The sequence below is a fragment of the Oreochromis aureus genome, linkage group 20, assembly GCF_013358895.1.
Source record: "Oreochromis aureus strain Israel breed Guangdong linkage group 20, ZZ_aureus, whole genome shotgun sequence".
Lineage (NCBI taxonomy): Eukaryota > Metazoa > Chordata > Actinopteri > Cichliformes > Cichlidae > Oreochromis > Oreochromis aureus.
Window position 1 is genome coordinate 3,253,172 of NC_052961.1, and position 20,195 is coordinate 3,273,366.

The window sequence follows — 20,195 nt, forward strand, 5'->3', positions numbered from 1 at the left end:
CCCCGTCGATCCCAGCCAGGTTGTTTTGCAGCTGAGCTCTAATGAAGCTCTGAGTCTATTTTGGTTTGTGCGACATGAAAACATTCGGGTGCCTCGGGCTGCACGCTGATCACAGTTCACAGGTTTTAAACAAGCGAGAACACGAAGACGACAAGCGTTTCCTGTCATCGGAGATTTACGCATCTGAGGGGGGAAACAGTATCAAACAATCAAATGTGTCTGTGCAGACAAACGAAACCACACGAAAGGATCCCAGACCTGCCCCGTCTCTCAAAGTGATCAACATGAAAGCTCGTGAAGTTTCATTTGAGGTCACGCAGGTTACATTTTCTTTGAAACTACTGATTATGTGTCAAATTCAGAACTATTGCTGCAATATGACCCAAATAATAATTTTTGTTCTCTATTTAATGAGATTACAATTGTATCGCTGTGAGATCTGGCTGTTATAATAAGGGAAAAGTTAATGGAGTTATCAGTCATCGCTGTACTTGAAAGGAGAGATGGCCCAGCCAGATTTATTGTAATAAAATGTGTGGACAGCAACAGGAGCCCACAGTTTTATGTCTCTATTGTTTTATAGTTTGGAAAAAATGATTTGCCAAAGATGAGTGCTTCCCGTTTTCTGCAGACTGCACGACCTGACTGTGGAAGTCTGTTTCTGCCACTGAAATATGAAGTTGATAATAGTTTTGTGTTATTTTCTCACAAGTTGGAGTCAATAAGTGGAGATAATAACCTGTTAAGTGTTGAATTATGATGAGGACTCTGTCAGTGCCTGCATAAAAATCTGAACTGTAGCTCAACACAACACACCTCACAACAAAGTGCAGCACAAGCACAATGAAAACACTGAACCTGGGTTTAAAGAGGACCAGAATGATCCAGAACAGAGTTTTGACACCTTCAGTTAACGACTAATTAAACCTGACGGGTACTTAAATACAAAAACACATGCAGAGTTCATTTTTCATGTGCTGCAGCCTCACACTCCAAACAGCTGATGCCATGGAGATATAAAGTCAGAGCCAGCTGTACGTTACTGTTAGTGTGCATTTTTAATTTCTTTTATCCCTTTATCATCCATCCAGAGTCAGAGAAGAGTCTATCCCACCTACCGCAGGGCGAGAGGTGGGGTACACCCTGGACAGGTCACCACTGAAGTACAATAAAATCAAATCAAACAAAAACATCCCTACAATAACTCTGAAGTACTTTTAGATTGCTCCATTGCTGCACTTCAAACTTGTCCACAGAGCAAACATCAAATTCTCTTTCAAACTCTGAGGCTCTGGAAGTCTCCTGGCATACTCGAAGAATAAGACAGCGGCACAGAAGCTAACCAAAGTACTGCTGTGCATGTGGTCAGCAGTGACATGGACTTCAGATTGAGAATATTTTCACTCCCTCATCTTCCCCAGACAGTTCTAATGTTACGCTCTTTAAATGCCATCAGACTTTGGCAGGATGGAGTCTGGAGGCTGCCTAATGGAAGAGAGGAGCTGCATCTCTGCCTCTTAGGCTACATCCACACTACACGGGTGTTTTTATAAACAGAGATTTTCCGTTTTGTTTTTTAAAAGAAAAATCCCGTCCACGCGTGCAGTTTTGAAAAACATCTCTGTCCACGTGTTAACGCCAAAAAACGAAGTCAAACACGATCAAGAACATGCCAAGTCCTAACTGTGTAGAAACGTTGGCCAATCAGAAGTCTAGAATCCTGGGAGGGAAAGACTAAACAGGGTTTTGTGCCGCACAAAACCTTAAATACTAATGAAAAGTTTTTACTTAGTACTTTACTTTTCAAATGCCTTCATCATTTCAAATGTTCATAACCAAAGACAGTATTTTGGCTGGTGTAGACTCACAACTTAGGAATCGACAAAATGCATACAGCATACGTAAATTTAATTTTTTTTAAATTTATTTATTCAAAACCGACAATGACGTTGGCAGATAGTCAGATTAACAGCAACAGTATTTTGTCTCTATCCAACATTGTAGAAATTCATCTCATGTAAACAATAACGTGGCGCACAGCGTGGCGTCAAAAAAGGTTCACACCTTTGATGTTGCGTGACTAAATCTCCTTTTACCTCGTCCACACGTAAACGCAAAAAAGAAGTTTTCAAAAATCTCCGTTTTCAGTGATCCAAAAAGCCATTTACGTGTGGTCGAAAGGCCCAAACGCTTAAAATCTGCGTTGTCAAAAATACCCGCGGACGTGTGGACGTGGCCTTACTCAGCTTTGGTGCTGCTAACAAGTTCACTGAATAAAATAAAGTAACCGATCAAGGCAGGAGTGGAAGAGCGACCCTCATATTCGGTTTCTTGTATTTAAAAAATACTCAGTTATAGCGCACAGTTAAACAGATTATCTTTGTTGGTGGGATAAACCTGTCTCCTCTCAGCAAGAAGGTCCTGGGTTTGAATCCATGTCTGCATAGAATCTCTCCTGGTACCCTGACATCCTCCCAAAGTTTAACTGCCTCTTGCCTAATAACAGCTGGGATAGGGTTACACACACACACACACACACACACACACACACACACACACACACACACACACACACACACACACACACACACACACACAGAGACAGTCCTGTTTTCATATCTCTGTGGGGACATCTAATTGACATAATGCTTTCCCTAACCCCTAACCCTAACCCTCAGCCTAAACCTAAACCTAACCATAACCTAATTGTAGCCCTGATACTAAAACACCATGTTGAGTCTCAAAAATGCCTTCAGACTCTTGGGGACGGTCATTTTGTCCACACAAGCAGAGTAATATTCCAATTTCTGGTCCCCACAAAGATATGTAAACATAGTGCAAACACACAGACGACCCTGAACTGAAAAGATGGATGGATGTGTAAAATCCATACTGCTGCTGACTTGTTCACAGCAGGACTTTGTTTAGCTTCTGTACCAGTTTTCCTGATTTGGCTTCTCCAAACCGGCAGCCTGCTGTTACTATCAGCTGTGGGAAATCTACAAACCATTACAACATATCCAAACTAAGACTTTAATTTAGAAAAGCTGGTTTTAGTGTTTATCTCGGTTTAATCTTCACGATTTCTTCATTTCTTCATTTTATTCGTAATCTGTTTTTCCCTTGCTTGTAAAAATCAAGTCTGTGCATGCGTATGGTTCATTTTTGACGTTACGTACAATCAGCATGCACAAGATGTCTCGCAGGCATTCAGAAAATGTCCTCTTCCTTGATAACTGTCTGCTGGAATGAGCACCGGTGCCTCTGGGGACCGCTGGCAGGACTTTCAAACACCTCAGTGATGTTTCCCGTGATTGCGTCACCTCGTTTGTTTGCGTGTGTTTAATCTAATGTGTGTGTCTGTTTGTTTCAGGTCCCTGCTGAGCCCAGCACTGTCAAACACTTGCCACACTCTACAGCATCAGCACAAGGTAACACGTGCACATGCACATACACATTGTACGCCTTCACAAGCCCCGGACCAAAACTAAATGAGTAACTGTAACCTGAACCCCCAAACGGTCCTTTGAAGCTCCGTCCCAAAGTGAGTGAGGACCGAAAACGTCCTCACGTCCAAGGTTGGTCCTCACAAAGACATATGTACCGCTGTGCACTCAGACGCGCTCAGGACCAATTAGTTATTGGTGTGTGATGAATTCGTCACTGTGTGCCTCCTGCGGCCAGGCTGCTACAGCTGGTCAGACGCAGCATCCATCACGAGAACCAACAAATAACCGAGCCGTGCGTGTTTCTCATCTGTAACCATGGTTACATTTGGGTGCATTTTCTTTGAAAAAGCTTTTACGCAGTCGGCAGCGTTGTGAGGCGCTGTTGTGTGGCGAAGACGTGCGAGTCTCTGGATGTTTCAGTGCTCTGCTGGTTTTCATGTTTTAATGTGTCTGTCAGAGCAGCCAGAGGTCAAAAGGTCAAGCCGCGCTGCAGCTAACCCGCTAACTGATTAGTTCAGCCTGCTGCTGGCAACAAGGCTGACTGCGGGAGACACACACACACACACACACACACACACACACACACTCTGCCAAATGATGCCAGAGGCCCAGTAGGCTGCAGCATGCCATTACTCTCTCTCGGTGGATCTTGTTTCTGAGGCGCCTCAGTGGCTCCGTCCCTGCAAAGCTGGAAACACTCCCATTCTTCTTCTTTACCTTCCTCTGTTCCCAAAGTTGTTTTTTTAATGTTTGTGCTGTTTTATCAAAGCTATATTATCCATATTTCAGTACAAAACTCAAATCTTTATTAGCATGTATAGAGGTGTCCCGAAGCTGGCACTCTGTTTTCACATGAGCCTCTTAAAACGTTGGAAGAAGCAGGTCTGGACATTTGCCAGAGTTTTTCTTGCTGGCAGGGAGCACACAGCAGGACAAACGTGGTCCCACTACTGGAAATACTCCATCGGGTTTGGACAAGAGAGCCCCGCTGCCTAAGATGTCATGTCATAGCTGGAGAGAGGATTCAAGTGAAGGACGTAAAGCAGGTTAAACAGCAGAAAGCAAACCTGTTGTTGGAAGATTAAAAAAAAAAAAAAAAAATCTCAAAATTAAAGCAAAACTGAAATTCAAAAACAGGTTCACAACACAAACAAGTGGATTATTCAAAAAGTTAAACATTAAAGACGTCAGGCTGATATTTGGATCAGATATCAGTCCACTGAAGCTGGATCGGATAGTCGATGTATTCAGTAGAATGACAGCATAACGTGTTGCTGACACAGCAAGTGAAGTTTATGCAAATAGCACGTTTTGGACACTACAGTCATTTAACCCCCGAAAAGTAGGAAAAAGGATAGATAAGATAACTTTATTGTCATTGCACAGTCATACATAGTACAATAGTACAATGAAACTGGACAACTGTCCCACATCGGCACTACGTACAACACAACACAACACAGTAACTTAAGTAATACAAATAAGAATAAGTGTATGTTTATTGCACCTTGTTATAAATATAAATATAAATATTGTTATTGTTGTTACACCCCAAAAAAGTCCAGGGAGGTAGTGAATCAGGTCAGCTGTTAGCATTGATTAGGGCTGACAGAAATAATACCAAAAATAATAAATAATTGGTTACAACAAAAGTAACGCAGTTACAATGACAATAATAATGATGGTACGCCCATCGGACCTACCAGGTGTGTATCCATGAAACATCTCAGACATTACAACCCAAATGATTTATAAGCAATGAGTAATACTCCTAACTAAGTTAGCAAACCTGTTTAAACTGAGCCTCACACTTGCTTAGACATAAAGAACTATTCCCAAATCATACCCTACAGTGAGGGATGGAGATTATTGATTGGTACACTGGTATCACTACTCCATACTGGATGATACTCACAGCCACGCCGCGGGTATCAGGTCAAAACTAGAAAAAGCTGAATGAGGAACATTTTAACTTTTCCAATGTCACTGTTGGCTTCAAACTGGAGGAGAAAGTAAACATCAGAGAGCCTGTAGCAGAATAAAAAAGGCAGAACGTCACTGGAGGTCGAAGCGTGGTCAGGGCGACCCTCCAGAGTCATTTACAGCTCCTTTAAAACAGTTTGGGCAATCCTCGTGTCACTGTACCCAGGCTCCTGACTCTCTAGAAGAAGCTGAACTTTTCACATTAAAACATGTTTCTAATTAAAAGCCATGCAGATGTCAGCAGTTAGTGAATCTCTGCACTGTTTGAGCCTTTCAGTTTTACTCTAAATCATCTTTTTTACTCTTGAAGAACATTTCTCATTACTTCAGTTCATCTTTAGTTGTTGTAACTCATCATAATTAGGACTTGATCAAAGAAAGCACTGATTGACTGTCACTGGTCCAAAATACAAGTTCAGATGTTTTAAGTTGAACAAATTCTTGTATCTCTCCATTGGCTTTACTCGCTTCAACAATTAAAAATCCTTCTATCTGAAACTGGATGAATGTAAATTATATTTCTGACATACTAAAATATACAGGAGATGACTCAGCGACATGCCCTTTGCTGTCATGTACCTGAACTGTGATTAACAACCCTGCAAAAAGAGGTTTGAAATGCTTTTCGTTCTTTGCTTATTCTTTTCTCCATTAGTCTGTAGTCCTGACGTGATCCTGAGAAAACCAAATATTGTGCTGATTGCTGAATCCTGCTCACTGTGAGCTGAACAACAGAACAACAAACACGACTACCATTTACTGGGATCCGTTTGCAATTTGTATTTTTGTGATGAGCTCAGTGTGCTTCTCCAACTGTGGAGGGTGGGTGGGGGGAGCTTTCAGACCAGTCATCATCTCCAGTTTGTAAAAAACACAGAGCACTTCTGAAGCTTTCATTTCAGATGATATGCCTCTTTGTGACGTGAAAGGGGGGAAAAGGGACCTGGTAGTAAATGGAAATGGATTCATAGGACGTCTGTTTGGACTGGTTTCATCTGAGTCAGTAATCAGAACAAATGACATATTTGGGTCCATTTCCTGACATTATCACTTCAGTTTTTGTTTTTTTTTGTTTGTTTGAAGTCTGTATCGAAGGATTCATCACATCCCTGCAGCATGCAGATCATTAGCGTCTCAACATTCAGTCGCCTTTGTTAACAAGATTGTAAATCTTGTTAACAAAGACTTTAATATGTCTCAATAAACACTGTTTGGATCATTTCGGGAGGCAAATCTTGCTTTGGGGTTCCTCTACTTTAGTGAGTTTGGCCTTTCAGGGACAGCTGATTGACATCGCTGTGAAGTAAAGAATACACTGGATGCAAAAGACAAGACCGAAGAAGTCAACACAGTAATCGTTTTATCTTATTTCATTTATATAATTATTGTGTGCTAAAGTTTGTATTGAGACTGGAGGAGTAGGAGTAAAGATGGGGTAGAATGGGAGTTGCGTGGAGCAGCAGCTGTCCAGAGATGCACAAGGACACCACCCTGAAGGAGGGGATCTGCTAAAACTTGCAAAAACCAAAACAAAGCATGTTTTGATTTTTGTGGCACGTCAACTGGTAAGTTTGGGATCGCGCCTCTTATTTCCGCGGTGTAGTAATTCACATTTGTACAGCAGTGTGACTGAATGATGTATTTTGAAGAGTTTTCGGGAAACGATCGAGCCCTGCGGCGGGGGCGAATGAAAGCCTTGTGGTTCTAATTCGGATATATTTCTCCAACACTCCTCATATTGTGAGGATATAATAAACACGTGTGCCTCGCAGGAACACTGGTGTGGCTCTAGATGTATTTTTCACTGACTGCTTGGCTGTATGGCCCCCTCACTGTGGTGTTACAGCAGGGATTTATAACGTTATTTTCTCACATGCCGGCGGGGATCAGCTTCTGTAAGCAGGCAGAATCCGATGGAGGGACCTGGTACTGGCCTGTCATGCTTTTCTATTTGCTTTAATGAGCTCACAAAGGATGGATGGATAGATCGTGTCTGCAGCTGCTCTTTTAGTCTACATCTCAGTGTAGCCCATAATAATCAGAATCAGCCCGGTTACCATGACAACAGCAATCAAATAGTCGAGTGAGAGATTTTCTCTCCACCAGTTGGACCTCTCTCTCTCTCCTGTGTCCTTTTTTTCACTTTGACGGGTTTTTTTCCTGCAAATTCACCGTCATCTGTTTTGCAGGACTGAATTTGAATCTGAAAGCTCTTTTGTTGTTTGTCTGAAAGGAGACAAACACACAAACAGCCCAACACACACACACACACACACACACACACACACACACACACACACACAGTGTCGAGTCGATCAGCCAAATGAGTGCTGCAGAAACTGTGAAGCTTACACAACTCTTGCCGTGCGCTGGAGAACAAACGAGTTTCTGAACTGACTGTCGATTTAAATGAGTAAGGCTTGTAACAGTTTGTGCCGAGGAACATAAATTCACTGCATTAACTAGTGGAAGAGCAGGACCTGGTAGGGAGGTCGTTCAGTAGAGTCTTAAGGTCTTGGTGTGTGTGGGCTTTATACCGCACAGTTAGTCATTTTCCTTTAGTGGCACTTATTAAATATCTTTTATTCCTTAATTGAAGTCTGCCTAATGTGGACTGTGTTCTGCATTCTTAAGTGATGTCTTGCTAATAACTAATTCTCCAGCAGTTTGACACTTATTAACCTACACAGGTTCATTATTCTAAAGTTGTCTCCTCTTCACACTTATTAAATCCATTATAGCACAAAATTACAGCAATTAACTGACTGTATTCTTAAGTGAAGGGTGAGAAACTGAAGGTCTGCAGAGATACTCTTGGCTTTTTCCCCACTCGATAATAGCTCAGGTATCTCTGTCATTAATGATCTATTTCATTTTCAGACATCATTATGAAAACATTTTAGCTGAAGTGTCATGGCGTTCATGGCGTGTCATGGACTTTCATCCATTAACCTGTGCATTTTTCCACAGAGTAATTCACTCCAGGAGAAAAAGGAGCAGTCATGTTTAAAAGTCTGAATGAAAATGATCAAAACTGAGCCCCTAATAGATGATGTTAAACACCTGCTGAACAAATACACTGTGTGGCTGTGTGTCTAAGATGTGTTTGAGGTGGCTGTAGCTCAGGTCAAGCAGGGCACATATTCATCAGGAGGTTGGTGGTTCAATCCCCGTCTGCTCCAGTCTGCACTCATGGGCAAGATAATAACCCCAAGTTGCTTTCCGATGCATCCTTCAGAGTATGAATGTGTGTGAATGTTAGTTAGAAACACTTATGTAGAAAGAGTTTGTGTGAATGTAAAGCGCTTTGAGTGCTCAGAGTAGAAGAGCGCTATATAGGAACCAGTCCATTTACCAAGACTCATTTAATAAGTATCAGCTTACTGATGAGTTAGTCATGAGTTTGAGTTTGAAACACTTTAGAGTCCTTTGGACACTTTTAACCTGTCATATAGATCAAACTTTGTTTTGATTGGTTTTCACAGTGTTGAGTCCATTTAGATGCAATCTGAGTGTTTTGGCTTCAGCCATCTCAGTTTTTTTGAAACTAGACATAATTCTGACTCCAGTAAGGACCATCATTTACAAAAAACCCCATATTTTTCAGTAGTGAGTGAGGCAATAAAGTCATCAGGAAATATGTTTACTAAGGTCAAGAAGTAAGGTCACTTCCTCATAGACTTTTCTCCTATCAGAATTCGTTTTGTTGCCTGTGGAGTCGCCCCCTGCTGGATATCAGGCCTCTCTTCTGTGGAACCAGCTCCCAGTTTGGATTTGGGACACAGACACCTTCTCTGCTTCTAAGATTCGGCTTAAAAGTTTCCTTTTTCATAGTTGGGGCTGGATCAGGTGACTCTGAGTCATTAGTTAGGCTGTGATAGGTCTAGGCTGCTTCACATCATGGATGGATTCCCATGATGCACTGAGTGTTTCTTCTTCACCCACTATGTGTTGACACACCTCTCGTTAGTTGTTGTTGATCTGGCTCTCTTCCACAGCATGTGTTTGTCCTGTCCTCCTCCCCTCATCACCAGCCGGTCGGCAGATGGCCCCGCCCCTCCCTGAGCCTGGTTCTCCTAGAGGTTTCTTCCTGTTAAAAGGGAGTTTTTCCTTCCTACACTCGCCATAGCACTTTGTCATACCTTACCATACGATATAAAGCACTTTGAAGAGACTGATCTTGTGATTTAAAGCTTTAGAAATAAAACTCAATTGAATGCAGGTTTAAGGTGCTGCCTCTCTCTTTCACACACAGTCTGTGTGTGAGGCTGCACTCCACACAGTCACATTTTAGAAACCTTGATGTATTTTTATGTTTTCACCACAGTCTGATTGGAATAAATGTCCTTTCAAGGCCTCTGCACTGCTTTTTAAACTGGTGGAATATCCTTTTCCTCTGTGTGTGTGTGTGTGTGTGTGTGTGTGTGTGTGTGTGTGTGTGTGTGTTGTTATTGAAGGTTTTATTATGTTAAATCTGTTACTTTATTTCAGTTACTATGAGTATTGTAGTTATTATTTATGTGTGTTTATGAATTCCTTTGAAAAATGTTATATGAGGTTCAGATGCCAACGCTTGGGGTCGGTTCTAATGTGGCACCGTGATTCACTTTAATGACACAAAATAGCAGCTTTTAGTTCCTCAGAGCTCTGCTGAGAGCTTTTAGACATGAATACACACACACACACACACACACACACACACACACACACACACACACACACACACACACACACACACACACACACACACACATCAAAGTCTTCACGGTGTGCGTCTCTTAGTGTGTGCAGTGTCAGAGGTGAGCATTTAACATGAACACATCTTTCTAATGGAGGCAGTAATTACCTTCTGGCAGCCCGATAACACAACTTATACTCACACACACACACACACACACACACACACACACACACACACACACACACACACACACACTCGCCGTCTTTCTGCATCCTGTTTGTCACTTTAAAGCAGCTTTTTGCTTCCTTGTTTGTCACATTGCGCAAAACAAAATTACCATATAAATGAATCTGGAAAAACAATCACTGCAGCGATCCTCACTTTGGCTAATTCTGTGTTTCTAATCGTGTTTTTTTATTTCTGTCATGTATTCGTTCTGTTTTTTTTGTCTACGTTCTTCTTCCATCGTTGAAGGATGCTGCTTTTATTCTCCTCCCTGCACTGTGGCCTCTTTATTTTGGCTCGTGTTTCGTTTTCTGGGGCTTTGTCTTTAGGCTTTTGTGAAACTTGGTCTCGTCCAGCTCCGGGTTACAGTCAGTAAAAATCAAAGGAACTAGTAAACTGAATTATTTAGCATCATAAATCTGAATCTGACTGCAGACGGTAGCAGCACCTCAGAACCTGTTATGTGTCAAAAATAGCTGCACTCTGTCTTCTTTGAGGACATGTTTTGGGTTTTGTTTTTACAGTTATTCTGTAGCACAGTGTTGCTAAAGTTCATTTAAAGCACGTTTAAATATTTGTCTCATAAACACAAGAAGAAACTCTCAGGTTAAAGAATTTGGAGTGCAAAGTTGAGCAAGATTGGCTCATTAAAGCATGTGTGCAGATGAATAGCCGGGCTAGTTAAGTGATGAGATCCCTAATGCACAGTGTCGCTTCCATCCATCCATTTTCTGCCACTTGCCCAGGTCCCGGTCAGCGGGATCTCAGGCTCAGCTGAGATGCTCAGACTTCCCTCGATCAGGTGGACATCGAGGTGTTCCCTGAATTCATCTGTGCAGCTGTGTCCTCTCAGTCAGTTTAGAAACGATTATATAAAATGGTTTTGTTTGGGGTTTTTTTAACCAGTATTCTGGTTTGTCATTTGTCTGAATCTCTGCAATGGAGATGAACAGTGCAAAGTTGCTATGAGCCACTGAGATGTAGCAGAAACACATTAATTAGGACGATGATCCGACTCGTAAGAATAACGCTGGTCTTCCAAGTCTTCTGGAGGGCTACAAATCACACGAGGACTATTTCAGAACCAGAGCATTTTGTCTTTTATTTTGAAAAGCTGACCTAATGATTTGTGGCATTAACATGTTTTAATGCTTTGTATCTTGTTTTATTCAATCTGAACAAGCCCATAAAACAGTCCATGATCACTGTCGGCCTCTCTCGGTTTTTATTACCGCTGTTCATTTTAAAGCTCTGTTTTTTAAACCTTACGATGTAACTACAGCCCAGCCCATGCAGCAGTATATTAGTGACTAACCTGGTATTGTGGATGGATTATCTCAGTTGTTCTCCTGACTAAAGTTTGGTCCGTTTACAGCATCCTGCCATGCGATTGCATTTGTCCCTAACCATCAGGAACCCTCACGTTAACTTTTATCGAGTGGAAAAAAGTTAGCGTTCATCCTCCAGCTTCACTGTGTTTATGTTATGCTAACATAGCTGTGTCGCTAGCGATCACATAGCACATCATTATATACCAGCTAGCCCAACTTCAGTAACCCTACAAACGTCACTGCTGTTTAGTTTTCTGTCTTCATTTATGTTGGAAGTGATAGCAGAGCTGTACGTTTTATTTTTTTCAGAAATCTCTCAGTCAGAACATGCTATATCATGTTTAGGTGGAAGCTAGCGAGCTAACTTCCTGCTAACTTCTAACTCCGTTGTATTTAATAGATTCTGTTTTCATGGATGCCTGGATGTTAAACTTAATTGATACACCTGGTAAAGCAGCAACGCTGATCATTTTATTACAGATGAGAGAATTTAAACAGTTTGTAACTCTCAGTGATGCCGCAGTGTTCGTTTGACTTTGGGACCTGAAGCGGACACAGCTAATGACGTCAGACTTAAAGACCGGATTAGCTTTTTATTAAACGCAAAGAGAGTGAAAAAATGCAACCGTGCACTTTGCCTGTGAAAACACAACATGGCTGACAGAAATTGCCCAGCCGGTTCAGCTGTATCATTTGTGACACAAAGAGCTGGCTCTGAGATAAATATTAATTATTGTGATGATCTGGAATTATTGTTTGACACGTGCAAAACCACATTTAGAGCAAAACAGTCAGATTTGCAATTAATCCAATACTTTGACCTTAACTTTTGACTGCTAGTAGGAAGCTTCTCGAAAACGGCCGAGGTGCTGATATATATTCAGTGCAAGCAGAGCTCATACAAATTGTTTTACGAGTCATTTATTTTTGGCTATTTACTTTTTCATGCTCATGTTAAAGGATTTTCCCTCGAGCGGCAGTTATTCTAGGCGAAAGTGTGACGTTTAGCCGTCAGATGTATGCGAGCCGTTGCATTAGCATTTCATTTCATCACCCAGACGGGAGCTGCTGTGAGAGGAGCTCCTCACCCGGGGACAAAAGACCGTCTTTCAATCCGTCACTCCCTCCGTCCACGACGCTGCTTGTCATTCGGGAGTGCTGCGAGATAGGAAGAGTTCATTATTCTGATAACTCATCTCACGCTCGTCTTTTTGGCTTTTCCACTCTCTTCTTTCCTGCCTTGCGACCGCGCCGTCCACTCTGGCCTCTGCGCTCCATTTAAACTCCTTGCGTGTTTATGTATCCCTGCCTCAGGGCCCAGACAGAACAAAGTGTTAGTTTCAGTTACAATTTGGATTTCCTACAAATATGAAAACAAGATTATTCAGATAAAATTATTCTTTTTGCTTCCTGACATAACAAAGTCTAGTTCTGTTGCCTAGCAATAATATACAAAAATGACATACATTTCATTTGCAGCTGAAAATATGTTTACAGGAAACTCAGTGATGATGAAGCATTGCCTTCAGACAGCAGTACCGGCAAACTGGGAGCGGCCATCAGCTGTTTCCCTAACGCACATCCTAATAGCAAATCTCAAATCCAAGCTGCTTCAGTCTGCATAAACCTGCAATCCCTTTGCAACCCACCTATGTCCTGTCCTTTGCTACTGATGCCTGATTGCTGCTATGAGAGGTCTCACTGCTGCTTTGTCTGCCTTTAGACTTTCCACGTACACTGAGAGGAAGAGCAGGATGCTTCCAGAACAACACCATTCATCCATAATAAATCTAAATTAATTATTGAGTGTATATAAATATAAATTACTGCAGATTAAATACTGGGTTTCATTTAAGTGGTCCTGATGTTGATTGGAAATGAGTTGATTTAATCAAATGAGAAATAATGGTAATTTATGTATTTAGTCAAAAAAACAGTCACTGCTGGGAAAACTGTGGCTGGATTATTGCAGCTGTGTGAAATAAACCTTTGAAAACCTTTGTTTCCTTCAGTCGGGGACGTCTGTGACCGTTCACGGTCAGTTGTTGTCTTCAAAGTGACTCTTCAAATAATCAGCTCCCTCTTGATAAAATCAACGGTTTACAGGTGATTTCATTTTTTCACATTCAATAGTTGAGGTGATGAACTGTCAACTGATTCTAAGCAGATTACACAGATTGCCTGTTGGGAGGCAACCTGTCTGTCACATCCAGCTCAGACTGACCGCGCTCCTCTCCGACTCGTCGACCATGGTTTGTAAAAAACAGAGACAGATCAGCTCAGCCTTGAATATCTTTGCAAATGGGAAATTGATCCAGCTGATTACCTACTGATTGTATTGTTGTTATATTCCAACATAAAACAAGGTGGCCGAGCACCTACATGTATTCAGCTAAATCCATCACTATCTGTAGAGGACTTTCTGTATTTCTGAGGAGCATCAATGAATTTCTGTCTGGACTCAAAATGTAGTCGATGTGAATTTAGAGAGAAACAGAATCGATGAGCATTTCCTTCCTCCTGTTCCTTTTAATGTTCATTTGTTTTTATGTGTATTAACACTTGTTACTTTTATATTGATTGACTGATTACTAGTACATTGATGTAGCATACCAAACAGATTGCATGTAAAGGCAGCTTCACCCCATTCAATCAAACTGACTGCGACTGGTTGCAGACCTGTTGCCAGTCTTCAACCATTTCAAAGGCAGCAAGATTGCAGGTTCATTGCATACTTCTGTCTTAATTTTGGTCATGCTGTTGAACGAATACCGCACACTAAATGATTCTACACATGTAAATCCAGTGAATTCTCACTGTGAGCTGTCAAATGCAGTCAGATCTCATCATTATGTGCATAGCATGTTTTGGTGTTGATACCTTTATACAGAGAGAGAATCCCACCCAGCACTGGGAGGTTGAAGGGAAAGTGCTGCGGTGAGTTTCAGGTTCACCCACGAGCGCAGGGTTTGCATTAGCCTGGATTCGTCTGTGTGGCACTTCAGTTTATTTATTTCATGCTGATACATTTTTTTTAATCATAAAGATAAAAAGCATTTTTATTGTTAGTGTTCAAAAACACTAACAACACTGTTATTATATCGATGATCGATTTGTTATTTTTTCAGCTAAACGACCAACAGATAATAAACTTTCTTTATTAGCTTTTATAAACACTGCGTGACCACATAAACCTGAAGAAGCTCTGAATGATATTAGTGCTGAAGGCTCTCTGTAGCTGACTGTGTTCTTTAGCACAAACTTATTTGAAAGGAAAATCCCAGGATTCTCTCTTGAAGGAGCTCAAGTGACCTCAGTGGATTTAAAGGACATTTGTATCTTTGTTTTTCATCATTCGAGGGCGAGGTTTTTGCTCTGATGGTGGCAAATATTCAAAGCAAATGGAAATCATCTGATCATCAGCATCGTCAGCATTTTTTAAAGCGGCTGGTTGGCTGTGCTCTTTCAGAGAAATGCCTTTTCATTCTTTGTTTCCTCTTTTCATTCTTTTCTCTGACCTTATCATCTTTGAATTTTCTGATGAGATATCAGATTTTCATTGTTTTCTCTTCGTTATTAGGACTGTGTTATAGTTAAAGGCTTTCAGCGTTCAGGAGGATGGTGCAGTCCTTCTTTTTCTCAAAGTTAATTTCATTAGTATGCCTTCACACACCCGTGATATGTAGTGCACTCTATGAAGTCTATAACTGTATGTATGACTGATGTGTGCAAATGAGATGGAGGATAAAGGCATAGAGAGCTGATGATGTACATGGGAGGTGTACAGATGGAAGGAGCATTAAAGAGATGAGTGGAGGTGTAAATGAGGCAGTGGGCGGAGTCTGTGGTGTGGAAGATGGATGAGACGCGAGAGGACGTGTTGTGCAAATGTGTGTAAATGGCCGACTGCATTCAGATGATGCGTGTGTGTGTGTGTGTGTGTGTGTGTGTGTGTGTGTGTGTGTGTGTGTGTGTGTGTGTGTGTGTGTGTGTGTGTGTGCACAAAGTGGATGGAATCTCTTAAAGGAATATTCCAACTTAAAGCAGGAAAACTATGAACAACAAGATGGGGATCCTTACTTGCCTCATTTGCGGGGGGGTGGGGGGCTGAAAGGAAGAGCAGTCTAAAGGTCTTATTTAAAACATTGTCCATGTTTAATATGAACAATGGACAAAATGCCACAATGGCTGAGAACAGTCATTTGAGAGGTGTCTGTGGCTGACAGCAATCTTTGAAGAATAATTGATTATTGAATATCTGATAGGATTGAGTGGGAAAAGTCCGTCCCTGCTCTGCACCTCCCCACACTGGGAGCACAGCAGAGGAGAGACGGGCGAAGTGAAGATGATGTGTTACCATAAGTGCAATAAAAGCTTCCCATCAAGTGCTAAACTGAACATCACAGGAGAGGGAGCTTCACTAAAGGCGTCACTTTAATGCAGCACGCTTTTCGCTTCAATCACAAAATACAAAAAGGAAATAGAAAACATCCGTTTAGCCTTTGCTGTTAGCGCTCCTTCTGGTTTACTGCAGCTGACTCTTGGTAATGTAACAGTAACAATGTAAAGTGACCAGTTCACACTGATACCTGATCTGGTTTTTGGTTTATTGTGGCTGGTAGCTGGTACAAAAACAGGCCCGGTGAATCTGTAAGGGCAACCAAAGTGATAATAATAAATCCATTGTTCGGTTTGTTGGGCCATCCAGCTTTCTTGGATGTTAGCAGAAGTCATTTAGGGGCACTTGCTGTAAAATCTTCAGCCTTGTCTTCTCAGAGGTTTTTCTTAAGCTTGTTGAAATGGTTTCTGATGGTGGTAGAGACACGAAAACATCAGCAGGCTGAGAGCTGTGCTGGTCATGTGGAGCCGCTGACATTGTCCTCATCAATAAAGCAGCCGAAGAGCGGTGAGGTGATGAGAGCCGTCACTCTGCTTCACAGCCACGCTGCCTTTAAATCATTCAGACCTGGACGCTGTGTGAGCGTTTAAAGAAAACACACACAAAAACACACAAAATCATCAAAGTCAATGAATTGATTTGAAACTGAAGAAAAGCTAAACTGTTATTTTTATTTCCTAATTAAAAAGTTTCTCTTAGTCCAATATTAGGGAATACTAATGGTCTGTAGTGACTCCTTGAGGCTACAGGAGGTATTGCAGTCACATGTGAAGGTGAAATAACGTAAAAGTCTGAGTGGTGAGATAAAGATGTTTGTCCTGAGTGTATATGAACAATTTAAAGATCATTACAGCCTAACCGTTGTCTGCAGAGCAAGAATGTGTTCAGGACAATTCAAGACAAATCAGATTGTAGCGTTTATCCACATCATCGCTGCGTACATTTACTAGAATTTGTCTCAGGTAGTTTGTTGCTGCCCGTTTTATCGAATGTAATGCTCGGTGTTGAAAAGGCTTTTCTTCTCTAGCTGGTTATTAATAATGGAAGCACCTTAATCAGCTTTTGAACAGGAGGTAGGAGTGTCCAAAGGTCAGAAGCTGCAGTGTGTGGTTCCCAGGTGGCAACCTTCAGGGCTGAAAAATGAAGCCGCTACACAGGCGACACAAACCGCCTCTTGATTGGCAGGTGCTGCTCTGCAGGGAGCTGCAGCCAATCAGTGTCTTCGAGGTCTCTGACCCGAACTGTCCTGTTTGTGCTTGTTTTACCTTCTGGAGCATTTCTCATGGAACCTTTGATGAGTAATATGCTTCTCCTTGACCATGATTTAAATTTTAGGATTTCAACGAGTATAATATTACTTGGATACATTGAAGACATACGTGACTATGTGTTGCACCAAGCTTGCTAACAAAGCTGGCTAGCGTTAGCTTATAATTTAGCACTCCACCCTCTCATCCAGATATGGTCACTCCAGGCTACAGAAAAACAACATGGCGGTGTCCAAAATTCTAACGTTGAGGCTTCAAATTGCAGCATTCAAAACCAATGGGTGACATCACGGTACGCCCACCTTTCATATCCAGTCAACGGTGCTTCCACTGATTCATGGAGGTTGTGTAATAAGAGCTTTCGTTATGCCGTTTGTGGATTTCTCCATCTTTGACGTTACCATTTATGTTTTTTTTGAATGGGACACTCCACCAGAATAATTTACTGTCAGCGCTGTCCTTGGTTAACCCCGTCTTTCATTCGTTTAGGGTGATTCATGAAACACATTTGTACCAAAATGAAAAACGGGATTTGTTTTTCAGACACTAAACAGGTTCAACGTAAGAAGACGAATTCAGTATTTGACAACACTGTATTAATAAACTAGGCAGTCATTTAACATCCTTATAAAACTAAAGCTGTAAAATGTAGTCTGATGATTATTATTGCTGTAATTTTAGAGAGGTGTCAAGTGAGGACCACTTTATTCTTCTGTCAGGGGTATAGCGTGGGTGTTACACTCCACAAGACTGTGAGAGCCCAGTTGGAGTCCAGTTGGAGAGAGTAGCTCAAATTTACAGGGAGATGTTTGTATTGTTTTTCACAGGAAAAAGTTCCATAAATAACTGTGTGATAAATGAGAAAAGAGAAAGACTGGCTGGTTCCTTACTGCTGTACAGCTGCTCACGGCATGAAAGTTCCAAAAAGATCTGCCCGAAGCACCGGCCCTTTAAGGCTGTGGAGGTTGGGGTGTTGGATGGGTGCGTACAACATCGTGCTATCCTAAAGAAAATTTAGATTTGCTTAGCTTGATATTGTAGTAAATGCTAGGTCACAAAGTTCAGACGGTCACAGAAATGGTCGGTCAATCAAAAGTCAGAAATCTGTGGAGGAGCAAGCACTTTGAAAATGTCCCATCAAAGGTTGTGGACAGGTGTGTGATACTTCTTTGTGCTCAAACACACCAATAAACTGTTTTTTTAATGTGTTCAATTTTCATGTCATTCTGCAATGTGTTCTTTTTATATACAGAAAGTTTGTTGCTGCAAATTAATCTGAGGAACCAGAATCGCTCCTGACCCTGGTTTCTTCTTCTCTTTTCAACAACTGCAATTCACGAGCAGATTAATGAGCACCACAACTAATTCACATATTGGTGAAATGACTGTAAAACTGTAAATAGGAGGAGGACATCGGAGGAATGGGCAGAAAGATATGAGAAAGTGATGAAGCGATAGAGAGACAATAGAGAGCGAGAGCCAGAGAACGAGGAGGGGAGGGAGTGATGGAGAGAGAGCCAGAGGAGAGCAGGGAGATACAGAACAGGAGGTATAAAAAGATCAACAGTGAGAGAGAGAAAGTGATAAAGAGGGAACAAGCTGGAGAGAGCGAGGGAGGAGGGGAAGAGGACGGAGGAGGTTGAGGAGCAGCAGCAGCTCAGCTGTTGTTACAACGGTGAGAGCGTGCGGTCGCCGAGGGGAGAGAGCTGTTGCCACGGGGATTATTGTCATGTCTGCCACCTCGACAACAGCCAACAGGACCTAGGCTGAGAGAAGGCTGGGGTGGTTGTTGGTTTGGTGCTGGAGCCTACGAGCAAGGCAGCGTGGGCCATGAGGACGAGGTAGGAACGAGAGCAGAAGTAAAGAGCGATGTGAAGGAAAAGACAAAGGAAAGCAGACGAGGAAAAGGAAAGGGAGAAAGAGAGAAGTGTAGTAAGAGATTTGAGTGTAAAACATCATCTGAGAGGAAGCGAAAGAAGAAGTAAAAGCAAAGAGGAACAGAAAGCAGAAGTGGAGCTGTGCATTCTGGTTATTCTGCAGAGTTTCAGGAGAATTTCTGCCTTCTTTTCTTCCGACTTCCGTCTGTTCGCTCTCGTCGTGTTTCTCTCTGTTTGATCTCTTCACGTTAAGCTTCATGTTCTTCGCCTCGTTGCAGTAAGTGCTTCTGCTTGTAAATGGTTTCGTGCCTCTGTTTTGGAAAGCTTTATTGATAGAAAAGAGCAGAGAAAGAATGAACGTCAGCAAATCTGAGCAAACCAAAAATGTCAATCTGTCGTTAAATACTTTGTTTCCTTTTTAACCTGTCCATTTCCTGTTCAGTCACTTACAGATATACGTTGTGTAAATATATGACTAACACATCAAATATGTTAGACACAAGGAAATCCAGCATCCCCACATTAGAGAAACTGGAAAAACCGTTTTTACACTGAAGCTGTGGATTATCAGTCAGCGAAAAATGTGGATTTTGTAGGAAGAAAAGTTTCTGACAGAGGAATCAAATTCAGAGTTCTTCCATAAAACGACATCAGACGTACGTCTGGAACTCTTATGTGTGTCTCTGGTTTGTGGTTGTCGCTGAAATAAAGCTTTAAGGTTAAATCTGGTGAGGCTTTCTTTCTTGACCAAATTAAATCAACACAAAATGTTTCTTGCAAACAAATAAAGTTATTGAAATGTTATGAATGAGTGATTCTTAATATTTCTTGGATCAAATAGGGTGAAGTGAACAGAGTTTTACTCTCTGGGAGAAAAGTAGTCAGTGGATACTCTTATTGATACTTTTGTTGATACTTTTATTGATATTACTTTCTGTATTTTGGAGCAAAATAAAGGCATTATAGTGGTTATGGCTACTTT

General features: G+C 41.6%; 1 protein-coding gene across 7 annotated transcripts in view; it reads left to right on the forward strand.

The window, feature by feature from the left end:
• sulf2b (sulfatase 2b) overlaps positions 1 to 20,195 on the forward strand; it is a 106,161-nt gene that overhangs the window by 40,061 nt on the left and 45,905 nt on the right. For 4 of the 7 annotated variants that reach the window (XM_039604172.1, XM_039604176.1, XM_039604175.1 and 1 more), the window contains exon 3: positions 3,374 to 3,431. The exons of 1 other annotated variant lie outside the window; for it this stretch is intronic. The gene's annotated coding sequence lies outside the window, so the exon portion shown is untranslated. Of the gene's footprint in view, positions 1 to 3,373; positions 3,432 to 19,033; positions 19,178 to 19,385; positions 19,491 to 20,195 lie in introns of those variants that run through there. 2 more of the 7 variants (XM_039604174.1, XM_031726555.2) reach the window with 2 other exon arrangements.